Here is a 27,058-nt window from a genome sequence, read left to right as displayed (position 1 = left end):
ATCCACCCCTTGCCAATGGAGGTGTTTCTTCTTTGGTGGCTTTTGTTGTTGTTGCTTTGTTTTATTTGATTTGTTTCTTCCTCTCTTGGCCATTACACACTAATGAATGTGTTTGGACTTGACTCTTCATGCACATGTGTAAGAATTTCTCTAACACATAAATTCAGGAAATGAATTGCTTCTTTGTAAAGTCTGATTTTAGGAGAGAATTCTAAATTCTAAATTGCTTTCCAAATAGTTTGTAAAGGGTAAATACCTGCCAACAGAGGTATGAGTCATTTTATTTATCAAAACTTGACAATAGCTAATGAAAATTTTCCTTTTTTAGCAAATACAAAAAGTATATTTTACAAAATGGTTAAATGGTTTTATAAATTTTATATGTTTGTTTTTATGATAGTGTTTTTGTGTCTTGTTTTTAAAAGCATCCCTTGCCCCAAGGTCACATAGATATTCTTTTATATTACCTTCTAAAATTTGATGGTACTTCTTCAAATTTAAGTATTTAATCTAACTGGGATTGATTTTTGCATATAGAAAGATACAAGTCAAATTTAATTTTTTCTAATATAGATGCTGTTTCATACAGTATCACTAATTAAATAATCTCTTCTTTACACAATGGTTTACACTGAACATTTTGTTATATATCAAGTTTTTATATGTTTGTTAGTTAAGTTCTCTAATTTCTTTCCAAATTTCATTGATTTATTTGCATGCTTCCAAACAAAAGCTTTCAAACTGTGGTATTGGAGAAGACTTGAGAGTCCCCTGGACTGCAAGGAGATTAAACCAGCCAATCCTAGAGGTTATCAACCCTGAATATTCATTGGAAGGACTGATGCTGAAGCTCCAATACTTGGGCCACTGATATGAAGTGCCAACTCATCAGAAAAGACCCTGATGCTGGGAAATATTGAGGGCTGGAGGAGAAGGGGGCATCAGCAAATGAGATGGTTAGATAGCATCACTGACTCAGTGGACCTGAATTTGAGGAAACTCCAGGAGATAGTGGAGGACAGAGGATCCTCATGCTGCCATCCATAGGGTCACAGAATCAGACACCACTTAGCAACTAAACAACAAGAAAAAGATGAAAACTACACTTCTAATTATTAGCACTTTATGTAAGAATTTTGATACCTAGTAGGTCCCTCACTTTCTGTTTTTCTCCCTCCTCAGATATGGATAGGTTTTTCTTAGCTTTTCCTCCTTCATAAAAACTTATAATCAATTTAGAATTTTAGAATCAATTTTTCAAGTTGTGCAAAAGCCTTGGTAAAATTTCATAGAAGTAGGTAAATTTGAGTAAACTTGATAATTTTAAACTTTTGAGATTTTTTTAATACATAAGCATGGTATACCTTCCCTTTAGTTTAGATCTTCTTGAATGCTTTTAAATTGTTTTATAATTTTTCCTCTAAATCTTGAAAATCTTAGATTTCATCTTATCTACCTATATATATGGGTGTGTGTTTAGAAAGCAAATATTTTATTGTTATTATAAATGATATAATTTTAGGGCTTCTCTGGTGGCTCAGTGGTAAAGAATCTGCCTGCAGTGCAGAGGACAGAGCTTCCATCCCTGCTCCAGGAAGATCCCACATGCTGCAGGACAACGAAGCCTATGTGCCTAGAGCCCACGTACCTAAAGCCCATGCTCTGCAAAGAGAAACCACCACAATGAGAAGTCTGCATGTTGTAACTAGAGAGTAACCCCTACTAGCAGCAACTGGAGAAGGCCTGTACACAGAACTAACACAATCATAAATAAATAAATGATTTTTAATGACATCATTTTAATATTAAATTTTCTGACTCTTGTTGATAATGCACAGAAATGTAATGGAATTCTTTAAGATGATATTATTTCTGACTGGGGCTTCCCTGGTGGCTCAGATGGTAAAGAATATGCCTAAAATGCAGGAGACTCAAGTTCAATCCCTGGGTCAGGGAAATTCCCTGGAGAAGAGAATGGCTACCCACTCCAGGGTTCTTGTTTGGGGAAATTCCCATTGCAATATTCCCTGTTGAAGTGCAGGAGTGGATGTATGAATAATGATGGCAAAACTGTGTTTTCCTTTTTTATGTTTATGCACTTATGTCTTTCTCTTGTCCTGGACTTCCAGGAAATCATGGAGAGGAAGTAGTTACGATAAGCATTTTTGTTTTATATATATTTCAATATTTTTCTATTAAATGTTCCTTCTGATCCTAGTTTTTGTCATTCATGAATACTGAAATTTAGTGAATGCTTTTTTGATATCCATTGAGAATAACATCCATGTTTCCCTTTTGAATTATATGCTAGTATAATAACTTTATCTTAATTTGTTTTATATTAAACCTAACAGTCTGAAAAAATTTAACTATCCATGATATATTATATATTTTCAGATTGCTGATTTATTTTTGCTGATAGTTTGTTAGGGCTTTAACATATATAGAAATAATATGTAATTCTTTTTTCTTCTACTAACTTTAATTCTGATATCAAGAATAGCAGAGATTAAAATTTTTGTATTGTAAATGGTGTGCTAAATCCCCTTAAATAAAACTACAATCACTAATAAGATTCTGATTTCTACCACCTAATTTTTATTTATTTTTCTACCTTTTTCATTTTTCCCCATTTTGTCTCCCTTTACATTGAGACTTTATTCCTTTTTTTTAACATTCTCAAATTTGGAAAGTATACACTTGGTAGCTAACTTCATAATGGTTATTCTAGAAATGTTTTACTGGATATAGTACAAAGTTTAAAAATATTTGTATATTTTTCCTACTTTTAAACATTGGCAAACATCCAGTTTTCTATTCTTTGTCTGATATTTTAGTTCCATTTTGTTTTATAACCTCCCAATAATTATTTTGTACCTTTATTTAATCATTCTTTATTTAGATATATCCTCATATGTATGCTTATTCCTCAGAAGGAAAGCTATGACAAACCTAAACAGCATATTAAAAAGCAGAGACATTACTTTGCCAACAAAGGCCTGTCTAGTCAAAGCCATGGTTTTTCCAGTAGTCATATACAGATGTGAGAATGTGACCATAAAGAAGGCTGATTGCCAAAGAATTGATGCTTTTGAACTGTGGTGCTAGAGAAGACTCTTGAGAGTCCCTTGGACTGCAAAGAGATCCAACCAGTCAATCCGAAAGGTAATCAACCCTGAAGGTTCATTGGGAGGACTGGTGCTGAAGCTGAAGCTCTGTACTCTGGCCACCTGATGCGAAGAGCCAACTCATTGGCAAAGACCCTGATGCTGGGAAAGATTGACAGATAAAAGGGAAGGGGGCGGCAGAGAATGAGATGGTTGAATGGCATCGCTGACTCAATAGACATGAATCTGAGCAAACTCTGGGAGATAGTGGAGGACAGAGGAGCCTGGTGTGCTACAGTCCATGGGGTCACAAAGAGTCAGACACGACTTAGTGGCTGAACAACAACATAAGAATCAATATCTGCACGTGCCATTGCACACTAGACTTTCTTAATAGGAATAATTCCCCTTTTTACTGCAAGAAGTATTAATTTCATCATTTACTTTGTGACTTCAAGCAAATTATTTAAACTTTATGGTCTCACTTTCCTTACAAATAAAGTGAGAATAATAATAATATCTACTTCATATAGTTATTGAGAAGACTAACTGACGTATGTAAAGCACTGGTGGGCTACAGTCCATGGGGTCACAAAGGGTCGGACACTACGGAGCACCTGACCACAGCACAGCAGAAAGCACCAAGAAAGTGCCTGGCACGTGTTAACAGTTGCCATAATGTCTGCTAGTATTATTTTTATTGCCACTGATATTATTAACTCTATTATTTCTGCATTGGGGTAGGCTAGAATATGCTGCAGAAACAAAGTGAAATCCTAATGCTTTCGAAACAAGGCTTTATGGTTTTGATTTGTGTTTCTTTTCACTTCCACCATATGTTCCATAAGAGTTGACTCCATCTGTTACTTATCGGTTTTACTCCAAAACCTAGATAGGCAAAAAAGACAGTATTTAGAATATTGCCAATCATCCTAGAAAAAAGAAAGAGGGTGTTGGAGGGTCTCATTGAGAATTAAATGCTCAGCCCAGGAGAGACACATGTCATTTCTCCTCACAAGTCACTCTGCAGAATTGTTTACATGGCGATCCAGAAAGTATGATCTTACGATGTACCAAGAAGTCAGAGAATTAGAAAAATTCAAAGATCAGCATTAATGAATAACACAGCATCTTGTGTAATTTCCTTGTATTTTTATCTTAAAATCTTACTAGCTTAATATCCTGGATTCCTGCTTTAACTTCTTTTTACCCCTGAGGAATTCTTGTTTTCTTGTTACTTCAGTGGTGCATTCAAGTTTTCTTTTACATTTTATTTACTAGGTTTTTAAAATTTTTAAGTGGGGGTTTACTCTGTATATCTAGTCCACCATACTAGAGATACAAAAAATAGAAATTCCTCCAGTCACTTTCAGCAGTTTAGAGAAACTCACCAAGACACAAAGAAACACAAAACCACCTTTCTGTGATTCCATTGTTTAAATGTCAGTCAATCAGTTCAGTCAGTTCAGTCACTCAGTCATGTCCAACTCTGCGACCCCATGGACTGCAGCATGCCAGGCCTCCCTGTCCATCACCAACTCCTGGAGTTTTCTCAAACTCATGTCTATTGAGTCAGTGATGCTAACCAACCATCTCATCCTCTATCATCCCCGTCTCCCATCTTCAATCAATCCCAGCATCAGGGTCTTTTCCAATGAGTCACTTCTTCACATCAGGTGGCCAAAGTATTAGAGTTTCAGCTTCAACATCAGCCCTTCCAATGAATATTCAGAATGATTTCTTTTAGGATGGACTGGTTGGGTCTCCTTGCTGTCCAAGGGATTCTCAAGAGTCTTCCCCAACACCACAGTTCAATATCATCAATTCTTCAGTGCTCAGCTTTCTTTATAGTCCAACTCTGACATCCATACATGACTACTGGAAAAACCACAGCCTTGACTAGATGGACCTTTGTTGGCAAAGTAATGTCTCTCCTTTTTAATATGTCTAAATGTCCAGAAAACAAATCTCATCCTATTATTCACTCAATAACTCTGCAACCATAGCATGCTATTTTCCCTCTCTGCATCTGCCTTTCTCAAGTCTAAAACATGTAAGTTGCTATTTGTGAGCCTTGTGCTTAGTTGTGTCCAATTCTTTGTGACCCCATGGACTGTAGCCCACAGGCTCATCTCTCCTTGGGATTTTCCAGGCAGGAATACTGGAGTGGATTGCCATTTCACTGGTTGGTATACATGACCTTTAAAGATGCTCCCCAATATATTCTTCATTTTTCATTTTATTTCACTGTGCAACATGTATTTTATAATGGTTTTGACAGTCTCAAATTCCAAACACAATGTTCCTTTTTCAATGATAAGCCTGTTGCCATTTAAGGTATTCTTGACATTTCTTGACTCAAAAATACTATGAGAGAACAGATTCTTGATCTCTTCTTACATCCTGCAAACATGCAATATAAGCATAAAGAGCTTTTAGAAAAGAGGCAGCCTCTGATCCCATGAGGTTCCTTTGCCCTATGTAAACTCAATCTCATGTCTCTCCTGCAACATTTGCCACAGAGTACATAACACCTTCCTTACAGAACCAGGAAACTAGAGAAGGCAGTTTGGTATAAATTGACCTTTGGAAAAATTGGTCATCACCCAGTCTATTCCCTAGACCCACTCTGTTTCTTCTACTTATCATATAGATACCCAAGGGAAAATGAAAGCACAATTAACATAGTTTTCAAAGACTATCATGTTTTTTCAAAATATAAGTATATTCTCATCATGATTACATTTAACCCTCACAACAGTTCTTTTTTTTTTTAGCCTGTGACAGAAGTGTCTATACATTTGCCTCTCTGTGATTTTTTTTTTTATATTGTAGTGGTTTTTGCCTTGATATAAATGTTATCATACCCTCTTTCAGGTGAGGAAACTGAGATTGACACAGGGTAATTAATAGGTTCCAGATTTCACATCTGAACTGCACTGTCTGATAAAGTTAAGGGTCATTGTTAGTGAAATTATATGAGAGAGATAAATCTAGGTAAGTAGAACTCTTTGCCTCAGTAAAATTTAGAGGATTCATGGGTGAGGTAAGAGCCCCTCTGTCAAGATGAGACAATATACAGCATCCATGAGTGCTTAATGCACCCTCTGATACTTGAGGCAGGACAGACTTTGAACTGTGGCAGGCAGGGCTCAGTGTCCCAGACCTGAGGCTGTGATGTGTTGCAAATTTCTTTTTCTCGTAACTTCTTTCTGACATAATTTTAATTTTTTACAATCTAAATAGACATTTATCCAAAGAAGACATATAGATGTTTGACCATGAAAGATGCTCACTATCACTAATTATTAGAGAAATGCCATCTGATGTGAATAGCTGACTCAATGGAAAAGACCCTGGTGCTGGGGAAAATTGAGGGCAGGAGGAAAATGGGGCCACAGAGGATAAGATGATTATATGGCATCATTGACTCAATGGACATGAGACTGAGCAAACTCTGGGAGATGGTGAAGTACAGGGAAGCCTGGAATGCTGCAGTCAATGGGGTTGCAAAGAGTCATAAATGACTGAGAAACTGAACAATAAAAAAATTAAAACTATAATGCAGTATCATCTCACACTGGTCAGAATGGCCATCATAAAAAAATCTACAAAAAAATAATCTAACAACAATAAATGCTGGAGAGGGTATGGAGAAAATGGAGCCCTCCTACGCTGTCGGTGGGAATGTAAATGGTTATCATCACTGGTATGGATGTGATCTTAGATTTTAGGAAAATATATTGTTTCCTTAAATAGTACAAATAATACAGTAACACAAATGGTACAAGGAAGAGGACAAAGAATTCCCTAGGACCTTCTGCCAGTCTTTGGATGTTAACATGTTTCCACATTTGTTTTATCATTCATACATAAGTATACACACACTTTTACTGAACAATTTGAAAGTAAGTTACAAACAAAATAACCATTCATAAATCAGTGTGTATTTTCTACAAACAAAGACATTCTGTTACATAACCATAGTATAAATAAAACATCAAGAAATCAACATTGATCTAAATCTATTATTTAACTTTCAGATAGCATTCATATTTTTCCACTTATTCCTAAATTGTCCTTTATATCAAAAGAAAATCCTGGGTCACATGTTTTGTTCTGTTTTTGTCTTTCACAACACTGACATTTTTGAAAAAAGCAAGTCAGATGTATTTTACAATGTCCCTAATTTTTGAGTTTTCACATGATTATACATGTTTCAGATTATGCATTTTTGACAGGAATACCCCAGACTTGATGCTGTGTCATTCTCGGTACACAAGGTCAGGAGGAACAGGATATTATTCATCCTATTCATATAGATATTACACTTGATCACTGGCTCAGTTGGTACTGCTAGGTTTCTTCACTGTAAAAATATTGTTATTTTGTCATCTATAAACATAAGTATCTTACCAGACAAAACTTTGTTGTATAGGAAAATATCTTAATATCTACTGTTTCACCCACTTGTACTATCATGTACCTTCATCAATGAATAATATGCTTGCTAAATGGTGATTTTTCTGATTTCATCATTCCTTCCTCATTTATGAGGTGGCCCTCTAATCCAAGGAAGAGCTTTTACTTCTTCATTATTTATTTATTTGCGTATTTATTTATAGCATTCTATATATCTGTATAGAGTCCATGTTGCAAATTGCTTAATTATCATAGCCCTTAGTCTTCCTCTGTAAAATGGCAATAATAACATTTACCACCTTGATTTGGTGTGCTAAGTTAATATAGGTAAAGTCCTTAAAATCATATGAAATAAATTTGAGCTATTTGTATTAGTAATAATAATAATAATAATTATATGACTCTCTCTTTTCGCATCATGAGATTTAGGTGCCATCTTCTTTCAGTGCTTTATTATCTCAGACAAATAATTTAAACTCTCTTAGTTACATTTTTCTCACCTATAAGACAAAGGAATTCAGAGAAATGGTCTCTAATTAAATTACATTTCTAGTGTAAGAAATTAAGACTCTGTATCTGTAAAATATTTGTATACAAATCTATTTTCTTCCAGCAAACTGTCAAATATTCTATAATAGCTTTTCAATATAATTATCTTCCATAATTCTTCATGTTCTTCCAAAATATCAAAAGACACATATCTTATCTCTGAATTAAGAGTTTGGGAATTCCATCTAATCATACTTTAAATTTTAGTAATATTAGTTGGTCACTGCTATTTTCTAAGTATGCTGATGATTTTTGACAAAATGTGAAATAGCTAAAGACAGATGGCTTGCAGCTCCAACTGTTGGGGTTTATTTTCCTCTGCCAGGAAGGTCCATGATCCTTCAACAGATGTAGTCTCAGACCACATGATGGCTCACATTTGCATATTAGAGAAGGAAGAATTCAAACTTAAAATTTCTTTCCAAACACATAAGTCCCATTATGAAGTGTAACCAGTGAGTAGCTTGGAACTTTCTCATAGGTAGCCTTACATAAGTCTTTGCACATTGTGAAAATGAAGAATATACTAATGGAAAGCTAGTGATGGATTAATCTTTTTAATCAAATATTTCCCTAGGATAGATTGTCTGGGATACTGGAAGGGGCCCTATTCTTGAATTTTGAATCTCTGGGCTTAATTTTTTGTTCTTACCAGTCCCATAAACTGGATGAAGTTATTTAACTTTTCTGATTTTAAATTTTTTCTTATGTCAAGACGGAATAGCCTGTCACATATCATAAAGATATTTTGAAAAGTAAATAAGTAATTTCAGTGAAAGCACCTAGTGTATGAATGATACTCAATAAGCATGAAAGAAACACACACACACATACTTTAGGATAAATAAGGTCCAATATAGCCAGAATAACCATTCTTTAATATTTTCTACTATTTCAGCAACTAAGCTTGGGAAGTTAGGAAGGACTATCTTCGAATTGGAGCATCTGAGAATTTTCAGTAATGATTAATTTATGACAGATCTATTGCAGTAGCCAGACTGCTGTTTTTGTTCAGTCCTTAGGTCGTGTCTGACTCTTTGCAACCCCATGGACTGTAGCACGCCAAGCTTCCCTGCCCTTCACTATCTCCTGGAGTCTGCTCAAACTCCTGTCCTTTGTCCTTTGAGTTGGTGATACTATCCAACCAGACTGAGTGGAGCATAATCACTTAAGGGGTACTTCCCAAATGAATCTGACATTTCAGAATCTCTATTCTAGAATGAAGAAGGATGAATAGCATACCAAAGAGCCATCAAAGCACCATGTGAAGACAATCAGCTACCAGGAGTGAAACATTGATGAGGAATACTAGTAACTTAATACCTGGTACCTATGAGAAGGTAGATAAGTTACCGTACCATGTAAGAGTACATCTCTGGAATCAAATTACCAGTTCATAGTGGGGCCATGCCATTTTCCAGCTATGTAACCCTGGCTCATTATATAAGACCATTGAGTGTACTTCCTCATCTTTAGATTGAAAGTTGTCAAAAGGTGTAAATGAGTTCATCTGATGAAGCACTTAAGCACTTAGTACAGTACCCCCATAAAATAACCACCAAATAAATGTTGTTTACTTAACTTGAACTCATCAGATACTTTGAACAACTGTGCCTGTACACACAGTTTCTTATGCTTGGAAAGTCTTTCCCACACTCCTTGGCTTAGTAGATTCCTCCTTATCCCTCAAGATTTAAGATCTTATACCAGGGTTCCATTCTCTGCTTTCTGTATGCCCATCTCTGCCAGGGAAATTGTTCCCATGTGCAGATCTTCTCACTATCCGAAGAAAACTCTGAGCAATTACCTGCCAAGTCCTAATTCATCTCCCCTTTTCCTGTCCTCCTTCATACAGTTTGCTCATACTTATCTAAATTGGCCTTAAAGATGTAGTCCTTATGCCCATGTCTCTGTTTCCCTGCTATTTTCTCTCAAAATACTTTCCTTGGATGAGTTCTTGCTTTCTCCTATCTTAGTTCTACAAAATCTGCATCTATAACTCATACTTTTCTACTAAGTCTAAGACACATATAATTGTCAGTCTCCCCAAAATAGCCTTCTGTATGTCTTGCAAACACTTCAAATTCAACATTTACAAAACCAAATTAACTCTTAAATTTTTTCTTCAATTATCTCTTTCGTGCCACCTTGGAAAATAGTTTGGCTGTTCCTAAAATTTTGAAAATAGAGATGCCATATGATCTTGCAGTTAAACTCCTAGGTAGTCACTTGAAATAATGAAAACAAATGTCTGCACAAAAATTTGTATGCAAATATTCATAGGAGGATTATTCAGAATAGCCAAAAAGCAGAAACAATCCTAGTAACCACCAACTGAGGGTAGACAAAATGTAGCGTATCTGTACAATAGAATATTATTAAGCTTAAAACTGGATGAAGTCCTGATAGATGGTACAACACAGAGGAACTTTTAAAACATCATAATAAGCAAAAGAAATCAGACACAAATTGTCTGATATAATTTATATGAAATTTCAAAATATTCAAATCCCTAAAGACAGAAATATTTATCCAGGGAGTGGGGTTGAAGGGGATGCGAAATGGTTTCTAATGGGGTATGAGGCATCCTTGGGGTGATGGAAATGTTTTAAAATGATAGTTGCACGATTGTGAATATAGTAAAAACCACTGATTTGTACAGTTTAAGAGGGTGAATTTTATGTTATATGAATTACATCTTAATTTTTTAAAATCTCCTTTTCAATGATCCTTACTTCAGTATATGACACCATCACTCCCTCACAATCACATTCACTAACCCTAGAAAATTCAGCAATATCTCTCACTTTCTGTCACCCCAGCACATTAGAAAATGTCAAATATTTTAATCTTCTCTTTAAATAGTCACCCTGATCCATTGTCTTCAAATGAGGGATCATCTTTAATATAAGCACCAGGGTGAGAAGTTTTAATTCTCAATTTTTCACAGTGTGACATAGTTTACAAAGTTCTACCCTTCATATATCATTATCATAATAACTCTATAAGAATGAAAGAACAAAATAAGTGATACCAAAGTTATATAATTAATTTCATTTTAAACCTTAGAACTTTGGTTCCAAATCCAACATTATTTGACCCAATTCACTGTGTAGGCTATGAACATAGGTCCAATCACTAGAAAGGACCTGTGGTAAGGACAACCCACTCTCTGTAATTCTAAACAAAGGAAGGGAAAGATCAAAGAAACATGGGGAAACTCCCATTTAGAGCTGCTAATTGGAGAGAAAAAGCATCATCTTAAGGTTCCCTCACTTCTTGCTAGAGAAATGGAAATTGACCAGACACCAATCAGTAGACTAAGAGGGAGCAACTAAGCCTTGGTAATCACTATTTAATAATTGGATTTTATCAATTTAGATGTTCCAACAACACAAGAGAAGACTCTGCACATGGACATCACCAGATGGCCAACTCTGAAATCAGACTGATTATATTCTTTGCAGTCAAAGATGGAGAAGTTCTATACAGTGAGGAAAAATAAGACCAGGAGCCAACTGTGGCTCAGATCTAGAATTCCTTATTGCCAAATTCAGACTTAAATAGAAGAAAGTAGGGAAAACCACTAGACCATTCAGGTATGATGCAAATCAAATCCCTTACAATTATACAGTGAAAATGACAAATAGATTTAAGGGACTAAATCTGGTAGACAGAGTGCCTGAACTATGGACAGAGGTTCGTGACATTATACAGGAGACAAGGATCAAGACCATCCCCAAGAAAAAGAAATGCAAAAAAAGCAAAATGGCTGTCTGAGGAGGCCTTATAAATAGCTGTGAAAAGAAGAGAAGAGAAAAGCAAAGGAGAAAAGGAAAGATACACCCATTCGAATGCAGAGTTCCAAAGAATAGCAAGGAGAGATAAGAAAGCCTTCCTCAGTGATCAGTGCAAAGAAATAGAGGAAAACAATAGAATAGGGACGACTAGAGATCTCTTCAAAAAAATTAGAGATACCAAGGGAATATTTCATGCAAAGACTGGCTCAATAAAGGACAGAAATAGTATGGACCTAACAGAAGCAGAAGATATTAAGAAGAGGTGGCAAGAATACACAGAAGAACTGTACAAAAAAGATCTTCACAACCCAGATAATCATGATGGTGTGATCACTAACTTAGAGCCAGACATCCTGGAATGTGAAGGCAAGTGGGCCTTAGGAAACTTCACTACAAACAAAGCTAGTGGAGGTGATGGAATTCCAATTGAGCTATTTCAAATCCTGAAAGATGATGCTGTGAAAGTGCTGCACTCAATATGCCAGCAAATCTGGAAAACTCAGCAGTGGCCACAGGACTGGAAAAGGTCAGTTTTCATTCCAATCCAAAAGAAAGGCAAGGCCAAAGAATGATCAAACTACCACACACTTGCACTCATCTCACACAATAATAAAGTAATGCTCAAAATCCTCCAAACCAGGCTTCAGCAATACGTAAACCATGAACTTCCAGTTGCTCAAGCTGGTTTTAGAAAAGGCAGAGCAACCGGAGATCAAATTGCCAACATCTGCTGGGTCATCGAAAAAGAGTTCCAGAAAAACATCTATTTCTGCTTTATTGACTATGCTAAAGCCTTTGACTATGTGGATTACAATAAACTATGGAAAATTCAGAAAGAGATGGGAATACCAGACCACCTGACCTGCCTCTTGAGAAATCTGTATGCAGGTCAGGAAGCAACAGTTAGAACTGGACATGGAACGACAGACTGGTTCCAAATAGGAAATGGGGTATGTCAAGACTGTATATTGTCACCCTGCTTATTTAACTTACATGCAGAGTACATCCAGCCCATAAATGCTGGGCTGGATGAAGCTAGAATAAAGATTGCTGGGAGAAATATCAATAACCTCAGATTTGCAAATGACACCACCCTTATGGCAGAAAGTGAAGAAGAATTAAAGAGCCTCTTAAAAAAAATAATAAAGAGCCTCTTAATGAAAGTGAAAGAGGAGAGTGAAAAAGTTGGCTTAAAGCTAAACATTCAGAAAACTAAGATCATGGCATCTGGTCCCATCACTTCATGGCAAATAGATGGGAAAACAGCGGAAACAGTGGCTGACTTTATTTTGGGGGTCTCCAAAATCACTGCAGATGGTGATTGCAGCCATGAAATTAAAAGATGCTTACTCCTTGGAAGGAAAGTTATGACCAACTTAGACAGCATATTAAAAAGCAGAGCCATTACTTTGCCAACAAAGATCCATCAAGTCGAAGCTATGGTTTTTCCAGTAGTCATGTATGGATATGAGAATTGGAAAATAAAGAAAACTAAGCGCCACGAATTGATGCTTTTGAACTGTGGTGTTGGCAAAGACTCTTGAGTCCCTTGAACTGCAAGGAAATCCAACCAGTCTGTCCTAAAGGAGGTCAGTCCTGAGTGTCCATTGGAAGGACTGATGCTGAAGCTGAAACTCTAATACTTTGACCATCTGATGTGAAGTGCTGTCTAATCGGAAAAGACCCCGATGCTGGGAAAGATTGAGGGCAGGAGGAGAAGTGTACGACAGAGGATGAGATGGTTGGATGGCATCACCAACTCAAAGGACTTGAGTCTGGGTAAACTCTGGGAGTTGGTAATGGACAGGAAGGCCTGGCGTGCTGCAATTTATGGGGTCACAAAGTGTTGGACACAACTGAGTGACTGAACTAAAGTGAACTGAACTGAATGCAGAATTATTTTTATGCAAATTAATCATTGAAACTCTAAATCAGGGGTTCTCAATCTGGAGCTATTGTGCCTCCCAAAAGGCATTGACAATGTCTGGAGATATTTTTATCAGGAGTAGGTGGAAGTTGAGGGATGCTACCAGAATCTAGACAGCAGAATTTAGAAATACCACTAAACTTCCTACAGTATACAATGCAGCTCCCCAAAGAGTTATCCAAGTGCTGAGGTTGAGAAAACCCATTCCAAATGTATTTTCAGTTACTAAATATTGCAAGCTATATTCTCAACTGGCAGATCTCTATTGTTTGGCTGTAAAGAACTCCAACCAAGTCAATCCATGGCCCAAGAGCCTCGGGCTTTATGTAAAATAGTTTTTTTGTTTGTTTGTTATAATTCAGTTGACCTAAAACTTTAACGTTTACTTACTGTGCTCAAAGTGTTAGGCTATGCATTTTGGGGAAATATGTAAATGATTATAACATGTTCCAACCCTCCAGAAATTTATAAGGTATTAAATGTGAAAACTTCCTAGAGAATACACACCATGTAATCTCGGTACCTACATGATCAGTATTTAACAATTATTTATTAATTAAAGAATGGGCTTCCCTTGTAGCTCAATCAGTAAAGAATCTGCCTGCAGTGCAGGAGACCTGGGTTCTATCTCTGGGTTGGGAAGATCCCCTGGCGAAGGAAATGGCAACACACTCCAGTATCCTTGACTGGAAAATCTCACAGACAGAGGAGCCTGGTGGGCTGCAGTCCATGGGGACGCAAAGTGTAACTAACACTTAACTTACTTACTTACAGATTAAAGAACAAAAGCCTCTCAGTAGCTTTCAAATTCTTCCCAATTTCCTCAAGTCCCGTATTCAAATTTAAGTTCAGTTCAGTTCAGTTGCTCAGTCATGTCCGACTCTTTGCAACCCCATGGACTGCAGCACACCAGGTTTCCCTGTCCATCAACAACTCTCAGAGTTTGTTCAAACTCATGTCCATTGAGTCAATGATGGCATCCAACCATCTCATCCTCTATTGTCCCCTTCTCCTCCTGCCTTCAATCTCTCCCAACATCAGGGTCTTTTCCAATGAGTCAGTTCTTCTCATCAGGTGGCCAAAATATTGGAGTTGCAGCTTCAACTGATTTCCTTTAGGATCGACTGACTTTATCTCCTTGCAGTTCTAGGGACTCTCAAGAGTCTTCTCCAACAACACAGTTTAAAAGCATCAATTCTTCAGCACTCAACTTTCTTTATATTTCAACTCTCACATCCATACATGACTAGTGGAAAAACCATAGCTTTGACTAGATGGATCTTCATCAGCAAAGTAGTGTCTCTGCTTTTTAATATGCTGTCTAGGTTGGTCATAGCTTTTCTTCCAAGGAGCAAGTGTCATTTAATTTCATGGCTGCAACCACCATCTGCAGTGATTTTTAGCCCAAGAAAATAGTCTCTCATTGTTTCCATTGTTTCCTCATCTATTTGCCATGAAGTGATGGGGCCAGATGCCATGATGTTCGTTTTTCGAATGTTGAGTTTTAAGCCGACTTTTTAACTCTCCTCTTTCACTTTTATCAAGAGGCTCTTCAGTTCTTCTTCACTTTCTGCCATAAGGGTGGTGTCATCTGCGTATCTGAGGTTACTGATATTTTTTTACTTTCAAATTTACCATTCACTAACGCTGTGAAAATGCTGCACTCAATATGCCAGCAAATCTGGAAAACTCGGCAGTGGCCATAGGACTGGAAACGGTCAGTTTTTATTCCAATCCCAAAGAAAGGCAAGGCCAAAGAATGATCAAACTACCACACAATTGCACTCATCTCACACGCTAGTAAAGTAATGCTCAAAACTCTCCAAGCCAGGCTTCAGCAATACATGAACCATGAACTTCCAGATGCTCAAGCTGGTTTTAGAAAAGGCAGAAGAACCAGAGATTAAATTGCTAACATCCGCTGGATCATCGAAAAAACAAGAGAGTTCCAGAAAAACATCTATTTCTGCTTTATTGACTGTGCCAAAGCCTTTGACAGTGTGGATCACAATAAACTATGGAAAATTCAGAAAGAGATGGGAATACCAGACCACCTGACATGCCCCTTGAGAAATCTGTATGCAGGTCAGGAAGCAACAGTTAGAACTGGACATGGAACAACAGACTGGTTCCAATTTGGGAAAGGAGTATGTCAAGACTGTATATTGTCACCTTGCTTATTTAATTTATATGCGGAGTACATCATGAGAAACGCTGGGCTGGAGGAAGCACAAACTGGAATCAAGATTGCTGGGAGAAATATCAATAACCTCAGATATGCAGATGACACCACCCTTATGGCAGAAAGTGAAGAAGAACTTGAGAGTCTCTTGATGAAAGTGAAAGAGGAGAGTGAAAATGTTGTCTTAAAACTCAATATTCAGAAAACTAAGATCATGGCATCTGGTCCCATCACTTCAGGGTAAATAGGTCGGGAAACTGTGGAAACAGTGGCTGACTTTATTTTTCTGGGCTCCAAAATCACTGCAGATGGTGATTGCAGCCATGAAATTAAAAGATACTCCTTGGAAGGAAAGTTATGACCAACTTAGATAGCATATTAAAAAGCAGAGACATTACTTTGTCAACAAAGGTCCATCAAGTCAAGGCTATGGTTTTTCCAGTGGTCAGGTATGGATGTGAGAGTTGCACAATAAAGAAAGCTGAGTGCCAAAAAATTGATGCGTTTGAACTGTCGTGTTTGAGAAGACTCTTGAGAGTCCCTTGGACTGTAAGGAGATCCAACCAGTCCATCCTAAAGGAGATCAAACCTGGGTGTTCATTGGTAGGATTGATTTTGAAGCTGAAACTCCAATACTTTGGCCACCTGATATAAAGAGCTGACTCATTGGAAAAGACCCTGATGCTGGGAGGGATTGGGGGCAGGAGGAGAAGGGGACAACAGGGGATAAGATAGTTGGATGGCATCACCGACTCAATGGACATGGGTTTGGGTGGACTGCGGGAGTTGGTGATGGACAGGGAGGCCTGGCATGCTGCGGTTCATGGGGTCGCAAAGAGTTGGACACAACTGAGCGAATGAACTGAACTGAATGTTCAAGGTCTGATATTTCATACTGAAAATTGAGATCATCTATATGAATCAACTTAGGCTCTGCTTCCCCTCATCTTCATTCATAACCTCTCCTTCTCTTTTTCAAGTCTCAGGGAATGAGGAATCCCTCATGCTACACAAGGCCAAACCCTCTGGTCCATTTGTTTCCTTAGTCCTCTCCCCCAAATTCATCATTTTCAAGATCTGACTTGATCAAAAACTAATGCCTGATTTATGTAAGGTACATGATTCAGTGATCAGAATATAGTAAATGTCCAATGAATATAGCTCTTTTAGTCCCCCTCCAATTCCAGTCTCTCTCATCCTGAAACATAACATTCATTTGATTTATATCTATCTTAATTTTTTCCTTATCTTTTGAGGCTACTTCTCTCTGTTCCCGTTTTCTCAGTTCCCACTCATTTAACAGTCTGAAATCTGATTTTTTCCTCTACTATTCACTGGAATTGCTCTCAAAGATAAGGTCTCCACATTGCAAAATTCCAAGGAGGAGTGATTCTTTAACTCGAAGCTTGTGCCCTTTCCTAAAAACATGGCAATATATATCCAGACACAAACATTTTTTTAATAATATTTTCAAATAATTGACTGACACATCCATTGACCAAAGTAAAATGCACTGCAGTTAACAATCCTCACTGGAGAACTACGTTGCATTTAACCCTTTTTTATTTCCAGTGGATGCCTGGGGCCAGGAAGAAGATATTCTACCTTTACTTCTTCAGCACTTATTCCATGCAAGATGCTTTATAGGATACACTGAGAGAGAGCATTGAATAATATTTTCACTCTCTAGAAGCTCATATTAAGAACTGTTTGGGAAAGGAATGAGTAGTTTTGAGATTTCAAACCTGGATGCCTGGGAATATGGTGATAGCATTCATTAAAAAGGTGAATCAATAAAGACATCTATGTTCACCACTATAGAACCAACATCACTTAAAAAGAGAACCAAGGAAATAGAGTGATATGGAATTCAAACACTGTTTGACCTTGGACATCCTGTGCTTGAGGAGTAAATAAGAAAGATATCCAGGTGGAGAAATGAGTAAGAGGCTGGAGGAGGGAATGTCTAGTACTCATAAGGGAGATTTTGACCTGCTCAGGAGAATCTGAGACTCAAACCTGATTTGAATCAAGGATCAAATTAGGTAAGAGTTAAATGTTTCTATTCTTTTGATAACCTCCCCCCAGATAAAAGTGAAAAATTCAATTTTTGAGTAAGAAATTAAAATTTTCAGCAGTTATAGGATTGTGAATAACATCATAGTCATTGGAGTCAGACTGCTGTGATAGATCTAAACCTAGATCCACAACATGCCATGGCTAACATCTTAAGCAAATATGTGACTTCACTAAATGCTAATTTCTTCATCTGCAAAATGAGGATAATTATAATAATACTTAATATATCATGTTGAGAATATTTAGTGAAATAATATATATAGGAGACAGTACACAGTATATGCCACATAATAAGGAGTGACTAAATTATAATGGGTCACATTGCTTTTACTACTGGAATTTTTAAATTAAATATGCCTTTATAAAATCTTAAAAACTAGGAAGCCAAATATGCAAAATTCTCCAAAAATAAATATATTTCTCATTGTTAAACTTTATGTTCAAGAAAAAGAGCCATTTTTTTTTAATATTTCACAAACTACAACTTCCTGGCATCAATTTATTGAAATGTTCTGTACTTCCATCTATACATAGAAAGATGATAATTTATATTCAGATTTATGAACCTAAGGCTCTCAGAATTTCTTGGTTATTAAAAAAAAGATGGTTGAAATTAATGATGACAACTGAGTCATTAATTTACTCATTCAACACACCTTGAAAGCATTCTATATGTCAAGCACGGTGATAGGCATTAGGGATACAGAATAGAAAAGTCTATGCCTTTATGGAATTTACAGCCTAGTAAGGACATTTTAAAAAATCATATTGTGAATGTAATTACAAATGTTGATAAATATTATGGATAAAATATAAAGCAAGGTATGAAATAATGTCATGAGGAATCCAATTTCTCTGAAGGTACAAAGAAAGCCTCCCTGGAGAAGTGATATTTGAGCTGTATTCTGAAGTCATTTGAATGATGGGGCAGTGAAGAGTTTCCCAAGCAAAGGGAATAGCATATGTTAGAACGCTGCAGGAGGAGGGAGTACTAAAACTTAGAGAAAGAGAAAGAAGAGAAAATCAAGTTCTATAGTTTAGTAGATATGGTAGCAATAGAGGAACACCAGTTAAATCTCCATTCAAAAGAACTTTCTCTAAGAAATACGATTAACTGCAGCTGCAGCCAACCCACCTTAGATCCAGCACAGTGTTCACACTGAGGCAAGACTTTTGCTGGGCTTATCCCAACCAAAGACCAACTACAGCGGGGATACTAGAGCCAGGTCATTCTCACTTGACGTGAGATGTTTCTAGCAAGCATTGCTTAGAGTTCCCATCAGCCTGGCCAACATTTTTTCAGAATTGTTCTATAGTTTGAGGCTCTTCCTATTTATCCTCCTTCCTTTCCCTTCTTACCTCGTAGCTTTCAGATATCTATTTGCATAGTGGTCCAAAGGCTCATTCTACCTACTTCTATTCCCTTCCCTTCATCATTTACACTATTAAGATCAATCCTGAATGTACCATTTTCACCTTACAGTGGATTATCCCTGACAGCATCTGACTTAAAATTGATGGTTCTGACATAATTCAGTCCAATGGGTAGTGCCAGGTGTATGTTCTTTTGCTCCCTCATGAGCAAGACTTCTGTTTCTACTAGAACCCAGTTACACACAAGGAACTTTCTCAAAAGGCATATAATTTTCTACTGCAGATGGCACGGCCTTGCTCCAAAACCTGGAGGCTGTGCTGTGAATTTTCCAACAGGGTTTACCATAAACTCTATACTACATTGTTTCCTACCACTGACAATTACAACTTCACTGAATCTGCACAAGCTGCAGGATTTCTTGCGCTACAGCCTGGACTTGTTGCCATTCTTCAAGGAATAAAGGTACTAGCTAGAGGGGCATCAGCATCACCAAGAAGTGCAGTGGTGGCGCCCTCTGCAGGCCAGTGCTGACACTAGGACAGTGGTCTTAGAACTGGGCTCCTTCATAACCAAGGGCTTGATGGACTCCCTATCACTTTAGGTGACAGGATTTAAACACCAGATGCCAGGCCCACCGTGACCCAGGTGTTCTTTTCCACTAGGGTGTCTTTCCAGGTCCACACTAGTGAAATCATGGCACAACCTTGTGACCAGAACTATCTGTCCTCCACATTCCAGTCAAGAAGTCTTCCTCCCTGCCAGCTCGTCACCCAGTGAGCCCATCCCCAAACCTCTATCCTCTCAAGCTGCTCTTGGTACCATATTGTTTTCAGTTTAGGTTCTCTGAGAAGCAGACACCAAAATGGAACTTGATGAACAAGGGGTCTTCTGGGGGAAATGTGCAGTTGCATTTTAGCAAAATTCAGGGGTGAACTTGAAAGATAGCAGAAAGGGAAACTCTTCACTCTGAGCTATAAATAGTGAACCTACTCATGGACATTTTGTGGGGAAAAAAGTGGTCCTAAGTGAGATTATATACAGCTCTCTGGGCAATGATCAAGCACCTGACCAGATTATAGGACCCTTAATGGAAAGGCCTCAAAAATCAGAGTTAGGGAGGTCTGGGATAGAGGCATATGAATGGACATATGTGAGAGACCACACATGGTATAAAAAGTTTTGTATCATCTAGTGATGCAAACCAGAAACAACCACCACGGAAGAGGCATTGAAAACACAGTAGACATGCAGTGAGCTGACATAATCCAGTCTTTTTAATCAGCCAGCCAAGAACTGGTAAGATGGACACATGAATGGAGTAGTCACAGAGGCAGAAATAGAGGCCACACGTAAGCCAAACAACATGAAGCCCCTTTACCAAGGCTGATCTAGATTCTTTGGCTCTGAATGTCACACCCAAGCAACCACATCATAGAAAACTAACTAAATTAGGCTCCTTGTATCCTAGATGAACCAGCACCCATCCTCACAGAGATAGACGTCAATTCTATGGGTTGACTTTCTTTACTAAGCTCCAACCAGCGCTGCAATTCAGGGACTTATGGGAAGTCTGATTCTCAAGCATGGAATACCATTTCAAGCATGGGGACCACATATCATCTGAGCAAGGACCCACTTCACAGTGAAAGGAGTACAGGAGTGAGCCCATGACCATGGGGTTCAGTGCTTGCATTGGGACAAAAAGCAACTATAACATTCTAACATGAGTTTGTTTATATTAATCACTATAGCATTTACATAGATCTGAAAGGAGTCACATAGAACACTTGATCTTAGCCAAAAGACCAAGAAGTGATAAGAGTTACATACTTATGTGTATCAGCAGGCTGGGAATTCAGGTAAGAGTTGATGCCATGAGTTTGAAGTCCACAGTGTGGAACAACCAGCTGGGAATTCTGTCGGAACTTCTATGCTGCAGTCTTAAAACAGAATTCCTTCTTCAATTTTTCTCTCTCCCCTTTGCATTTTACTATAAATGCAAGGAGAAACCAAGCGGAGTCTGGGATTCTTGGCAGTTCCCTGGCTTGAAGATGCATCACTCCAGTCACATGTCTCTCTCTCCCTGTGTGTCTTTACATCATCTTCCCTCTGTGACTGTATCTGTGTCCACATATTCCCTTTTTGTAAGGACAGCAGTCATAGTGGATTAGAGCCCAGTCTCATTTTAACTAGATTCTTTCTGTAAAGGCCCTATATCCAACTAAGACCACATTCTGAGGTACTAGGGGTTAGAACTTCAACATGCCTCTTGAGGGGGAAAGCAATTCAATTCATAACATTATAGAAAAGACATTAGTTAGTCATTTACAAATAAGGTCCAGGATTATTTGCACATGAAGAACCCTTACAAATCCACTCAGCATTCCATGTCCCACGGGTTGAAATTACTAAATTTAGTCCAAAGTTTGCAAACTTTGAAGCAGATTTTAGCTCAACTCCCTTGTTTTATAAACAGAAGAAATGAAGATAAAAAATCAAGCATATATTTTAACTTAAAATTTAGTCCCACTGTAATACTCCTACTCCATTTTCAGCCTATACTATTTAAACAGAGACTCTAAAGAGATCAGTTTTTCTAGTAATCAGAATACTTGGGTAACCAAATATACTATTTCCCTGAACTGTATAAGTCTTTGATTGGGACAAAGGATGACAAGCTGTCTGCCAATGCAGGGGACATGGGTTTGATCCCTGGCCTGGGAAGATTTTCATGTGCCGAGAAGCAACTTATCTTATGAGTCACAACTACTGAGGCCACAGGCTGCAACTACTGAAGCCCAAGCACCTAGAGCCTGTGCTCCGCAACAAGAGAAGCCACCACAATGATGAGCCAGTGCACCACAACTAGAGAGCAGACCCTACTCACTGCAACTAGAGAAAGCCCCACTACAGCGATGAAGACCCAGCACAGCCGAAAATAAATGAACATTTTTTTAAAGTCTGTGATTAGCTACAAATACTTATAATCATCTAAATGGAAAAATATAGTGTTCTGGAGTTACATTAGTCACTTCAGTCTAAATTATTACTTAGTAATAGAAGGCCCTGAAGTCTTATTGACTTGCAATGACAAAGCTGTAGCCCTCACTCACATTATCTGTTCATCATGGGTCAACCCCGGCTCTGATCCACTTTATGTGGTTTACACTATTATACCAAGACTGATGAGCAGTCCCTTTCTGGAACACGCAGAAAGGAAAGGGAGGCCCAGGCACAAAGCTTCTATGGGCTAGACCAGAAACCCCTCTGCCCTTTCTCCACCAGCTTTACACACACCAAATAGCAAGCAACAAACGTATACCACTGAGGAAGGTGAAAGGGCATGAATAAAGATCCCCACTATGTAGCATGTGTCACAAGGAAAATGAGCAATGAGGGTATAGTATGCACATTGAGAAAAACCCTCCATCACCACAGTTGCCACCTTGAGTATGAGGCATTTTTAAAGGAAATCTTGTAAGAGCTTAAGGGTAATGACAGCAACAACAGAACCCAAGCCCCACTTAACTACTAACTAGATTTTTTTCAAACCCCGAAATTATTGTCCTAACAAGATATGTGCCCATTTTTTTGAGTAAGTAAACATTTACTCAAGTTTCTCTAACTCTGCATGAGATGACTGGTATTCAATAAAAAATTATAAACTCAGAGAAAACAACACGTTGTCAAGAGAAAAAGAAACATTTCACAGTATCAAAATCAGAAAGGACTGAAGTGTTGGATTTTAACTATGGTTAATACATAAAGAATTCAGTGAAAAATATGAACATTAGCAGGAAATTTCAGCAAACAGATGGAAATCCTAAGAGTCAAATGGCAATAGAAGATATAAAAAGGATTGCACTGGAGATGAAGAGTTCCCTTGTCAGACTCATCACCAAATTTGACACAGCCAAGGAAAGGATCCATGCATTTGAATTAGAAATTACTTAAATTAAGACACAAAGAGAAAAAAGTGAAAACCCAGCAAATAAAATGCACACAAACAAGCAGAAAAACAGAACAGAGCATTCAAAAACTGTGACAATTCAAACAGTCCAGCATATGTGTAATTGGAGTCTCAGAATGAAAAGAAAGAGATAAAGATGAAGAAAGAATATTTGAAAAAATAAAGGCCAAAAATTTCACAGAAAAAAAATTACATCAAACCACAGATCCAAGAATCTCAGAGCACCCCATGCAACATGAAACCTAAATACCCCGTTTTGCTGATCCTCTCCAGGACCCTATGAAATAACCAAAGTAAATGTCCATACTTCTCTTGAAGAAAGATTGAATATTTTATCCACATTCATATAAGCTATCATGGAGGCAGAACTCTGGCGTTTGCCAGACACCTTTTTCTCTATCTGCTTCTTGGCTGAATTTGTTTGCCACCTCTCACAAGTACTTGCTGTTCCATCTTGAAGGTATTATTTAAATGTCATTTTTTTCTCTTTAATAAATTCTAATACAACATTGTTTTTAGAAAATATTTAGATAATCTAGCACCAAACTTGGCATAATTCTATACCATACAGTTCCTATGATTTGGATCTGAGGGGGCCATTTGTGAATCTCCTTTCAGAATTATGGGCAGGAAGTGAGCATGGGCACCTTCTACTTTTAGATGTCTATGTCTGCCTGAGAGTTCTAGGGTTTCTGTTCCTAATCACAGCTTGAGGAGAGCAGGTAGCCTTCTATGGTGACTAACTTTTGTGTTCTATATCCTTCAACTGCTTTCTCTTCCATAGTTGGAGAATTGTATGTGTCTAGTGAATTTGTTTCCTGGAGTCTAGGATATGATGCTTCCCAGGTGCACTAAAGGTAAAGAACACGCCTGCGAATGCAGGAGATGTAAGACATCTGGTTGAATCCCTGGGTCAGGAATATCCCTTGGAGGAGGACAGAGCAACCCATTCCAGTGTCCTTGCCTGGAGAATCTCTTGGACAGAGGAGTAAGTAAGTAAGTAAGTGTTAGTCACTCAGTGGTGTCTGACTCTTTGTGACCCCGTGGACTATAGCCCGCCAGGGTCCTCTGTTCATGAGATTTCCCAGGCAAGAATACTGGAGTGGGTTGCCATTCCCTTCTCCAGGGGATCTTCCTGACCCACGTACTGAACCTTGGTCTCCCACATTGCAGGCAGATTCTCCACCATCTAAGCCACCAGGGAAGTCTGGACAGACCATGGAGGCTGGTTAGGTACAGTCCATAAGGTCACAAAGAATCAAATATGACTGAAGCCACTTAAGATGCACAGGATATGGTAGGAGGGTTGGGGTGAATTCTTCCTGGCCTCATCTTCTCCCAAACTTCTCTCTGTTATACCTAAGCTGTTTTTTTTTTTTAATGAAAATAATAATTTTATTATTATCATTATTGTTTTCTCCAGTGACAACCCACCTTTGCAGCAATATTTGCTTCTTGTTTTCTGAGCATGGATGGGATAATGTCACAAGATTAAATATATGCACACACGAAAACGAAGGGGGAGGGACAGGAGAGAGGCTCAAGAGGGAGGGGATGTATGTATATTTACAGCCGATTCAAGCCAATATGTGTAATTTACAGCCAATTATTATACAGCAGAAACCAACACAACAGTGTAAAGCAATTATGCTCCAATTAATAATAAAAAAGGAATAAAAATTCACATCAGTTTATTATATCATATAGTATCACTACTATCACTGTTATGATTACCATTATTATTGCATCACAATTAGTTATCTAAACAAACATTTCTTCATTGTTCCTAACACTAATCCATGTCCATTATATATATAAAAATCAAGTAAAGCATGCTCCGGCAAACTCCAAAATTATTGATGACATATCTCCTATATCCTCTCAGCTTCCAGCTCCTTCCCTTTAGCTTGTGGGCTTTTATATCTCTTAGTTTTGCTTTCCCTGCCTGGATTCTGAGAGCTCTTAACCTCTAACCCATTGACTCTTCACCTGATTGTCTCAACCAGCACACTCCATCCTTGTTGGGTCATCCAGGGACCCACACCTCAGCACAGACTCTTCCCAGCAAGCCCAGAGCCTCTTTTCAAGGCTGGGTGGTAAAAACAAAGGAACAAATCTTCAACTAGCTTCAGCCAAGGTTTCTATCTCTTCCTTCCTTTTTTTCTTTCTTAAAAAATCCGCTCCAAAGTATGCAAACTCGCATTATGAAACATATTTCCCCTTTCTGTGTATAAGAATGTAAACACTTCGGTTGACATATGGGCTCATGTGTTTCTTCACCAAGGTGTGATGAGACTCGGAGCAGCATATGCGCCAGGTGATGGAGGGTTTGCCACAGTGTGGGTAGGAGTGTCGCTGTCTTGTGAAACAGGTGCAGGAAAACCCATGTGGATAGAAGGCCCTGTGAAGTAAAGCTGCGGTTACTTGGAGCCATAGCTCTAACACGGGACTGCTATGTTTAGATGCCACTGTTTATTTAGCACCTTCCATGTATACTTAGTGGACGTTAGGACTTATTAAGTCACAAAGATCACCTTGCAAAATGAAATTCATACCCAAAGATTTAAGAGATGAGGACTTAAAGAAATTAGATGAACTATCTCTAGTGGTTCATTTCAGCATTGTAAAAATTACCTGGAAGGTTGTTGAAACTCAGATTGCTGGACATGACCTCCCCATCCCCAGAGTTTCTGAGTCAGCAGTTCTAGGGTAGGGCTGTAAAATTTGTATTTCTAACATATGACCAGGTGATGCTGTTGCCTCTGGCCCAGGAATGACAATTTGAAACCACTTTTCTGGTATGCAAGGGACAGGGCCGAGGTCTAAATCCCTGAAAGACTGAAGTAGGAAACATCAGTGTGGGTGCATGCTCAGTCCTGCCTGACTGTTTGTGACTCCATGGATTGAAGCCCACCCACCAGTCTCCTCTGTCCATGGAATTTTCCAGGCAAGAGTACTAGAATTGGTTGCCATTTCCTCCTCCAGGGGATCTTCCCAACCCAAGGATTGAACACAGGTCTCCTGTGTCAGCAAGCAGATAAATTACCACTGAGCTACGTGGGAAGCCCAGGAAACATTAGTGCTATTAATCAAAACCAGAAAGGCCAAGTCAGTCATTGTGCTCAAGAGGCAGGGATAGAGAGGAAAGTTGGATCCTATGCCAGTGTAATCTGCATGGTGCTAGGAGGGAGGGGCCAAGTCAAAGGACTGGAAGTGATTGTCACGGGCACATCAACTCCCCATTACCTGGCTTAAATGGCTGCCAGAGATGGGATTTGGGTGGGGGTCGTCCATCAGGGTTTAAATGCTCATGATGAGACTGACCAAAATAAGGTGTCAGCTTCTGATTTTTACATGCTTCATTCTTAATGTTCCTTGTTGTTTAGTCACTCAGTCACGTCCGACTCTTTTGTGATCCCATGGACTGCAACCTACCAGGCTCCTCTGTCCATGGGATTTCTTTCTCCAGGGGATCTTCCCAATTCAGGCATCAAACATAAGTCTCCTGCATTGGCAGGTAGATTCTTTACAACTGAGCCACCAAGGAAACCCCTTACTGTTCCTTAGTCATTTGGTTAACTTTGATTAGGTCCAAAGATCAGAATTTCAAATAGAAATATTCAGTCTCTTTGTGAGTTTTTGTGTAT

Source organism: Muntiacus reevesi, chromosome 1, assembly GCF_963930625.1.
Source record: "Muntiacus reevesi chromosome 1, mMunRee1.1, whole genome shotgun sequence".
Classification (NCBI taxonomy): domain Eukaryota; kingdom Metazoa; phylum Chordata; class Mammalia; order Artiodactyla; family Cervidae; genus Muntiacus; species Muntiacus reevesi.
Note: the sequence above shows the minus strand (reverse complement) of the source record.